Source organism: Marmota monax, unplaced genomic scaffold (genome assembly GCF_021218885.2).
Source record: "Marmota monax isolate L192 unplaced genomic scaffold, Marmota_monax_Labrador192_F-V1.1 WCK01_AAM20220418_F8-fsc00296, whole genome shotgun sequence".
NCBI classification, from domain to species: domain Eukaryota; kingdom Metazoa; phylum Chordata; class Mammalia; order Rodentia; family Sciuridae; genus Marmota; species Marmota monax.
This window is the reverse complement of record NW_026694723.1, coordinates 973,648-975,313: the sequence shown is the minus strand read 5'-3', so window position 1 is coordinate 975,313 and position 1,666 is coordinate 973,648. Positions and strand designations below refer to the sequence as shown.

The 1,666-nt window shown below is 36.8% G+C and overlaps 1 non-coding gene across 1 annotated transcript; it reads left to right on the top strand.

Annotated features, from left to right (window-relative positions):
• The first annotated feature begins 383 nt into the window (after positions 1-383).
• LOC124078933 (small nucleolar RNA SNORA74) lies at positions 384-582 on the top strand. The gene has a single exon (XR_006847109.1). It is a non-coding gene; the product is annotated as a small nucleolar RNA SNORA74 (small nucleolar RNA).
• Positions 583-1,666: the final 1,084 nt, after the last annotated feature.

The window sequence follows — 1,666 nt, the reverse complement described above, 5'->3', positions numbered from 1 at the left end:
CCTATTTCCTCAGTTCTACTTTCCAAACTTATCATTCTCTTTTTGTCAATTCTGACTTCTAACAATGCTAGTAAATACCTGTCAACCAACTCTGTAGGAAGAGTGGTGAAGAAAAGCCTTGATTTGTAGTATTCGCCCATTTCCATAGTACAAATATTTCCCTCAAGATTGATTTCAAGCTAAATCTCTAAAGATGGCATTGGGATGCACAATAGCAATCATATTACTACTTCTATCATATAGATATAATAGACATAAACAATCTCAAGATTATAGATAAGAAATCATTTGGAAGTGATGAGTTTTTAGTATTGTTTTTGTTTTAGTATAATTTATTTGATTGTGACATTATAGAACCAGATTTTAATAATGACAGCGATTCTTCCAGCAATAGTCAGTTATCTGGACAGAACAATTCCTGTGATGGTGTTAAACTGCTGGGAGAAGATTATCTTGTCTTCTTCATCCAGTTGCCTATGTCACTGGTGGTACATGGGACTGGTACAAGGCAGGACTTTGCTTCCTTGAGAGTGTGCTAAGTATTCATTTTGGCTGCTTAGTTCAAGTTAGGGAGCAGACACAGTACAAAAACAAAACAAAAACAAGTCCAGTGCCATGGCCCATGCTTATAATCCCAGCAACTCTGGAAAGGCTAAGACAGGAAAATCTTGAGTTCAAAGACAGCCTCAGCAAGGGCAAGACACTAAGCAACTCACCGAGACCTTGTCTCTAAATAGAATTCAAATATCAGCTGAGGACACTGGTTCAGTGGTCAAGTGCCCCTGAGTTCATTACACACACACACACACACACACAAAGAAAAAAGAAAGAAAGAAAGAAAATAATGACAGTGATTCAACAACTATCTTACAAAATTCCTGAAAATTCAACAATTGGCTATAGCAACCTGGTACAACCTGGTATGATATATTACTTATATCAGAGTAATCTCTCAAAAGCAGTTCTGATCATGTCAGTCCCCAGAGTGAAGCTCTTTATTGCTTCTCTGCCTAGTGAAATCTTCAGCAGTTAAGGCCTAATTCACATTTCATCTTTCTTACTTATTCATCAAACAAATATTGATTAGGTATCTACAATGGGCAAAGTCTAAAGCAAGATGCTGAGGATATGAAGATAAACAACACACATTTTCTCTCTTTGAGGCACTCACAGTGTAGTCGAAGAAAGTAAAACTTAAATATATGTTTATAAGCACATAGAAAAGATATGCACAAAGTACAAGAATGCCTAGCAAATGACTAGTTCAGCATGGAGGAATCTGCCAAGGAAAAACTTAGCTTGTCTTTCTTTGTCTTTTGTTTTGCGTCTCTTTATGTTACCAGGCTGGCCCTGAACTCCTGGGCTCAAGCCATCTTCCCTATCATCCTGCCTCAGTATCCAGAGTAGCTAGGAATACAGGTGAGTGCCACAGTGCCCGGATTTTCCTTTTCTTTAACATCTATTAGTGATTTGGGTCTTTTTATTTTATAAGCATTACACTTTGATTATCACAGGCCATAAAGGTAAAATGTAGTGTTCATTTTGAAGACTGCTGAAATAAACTACTGACTTATTCACTTATGTGTCAATGTTTTAGACTGAAGTAACATAGTATTTCTTTAGGCTATCAATGTATGAGAAAGGTAGGAATACTAATGCATGTACT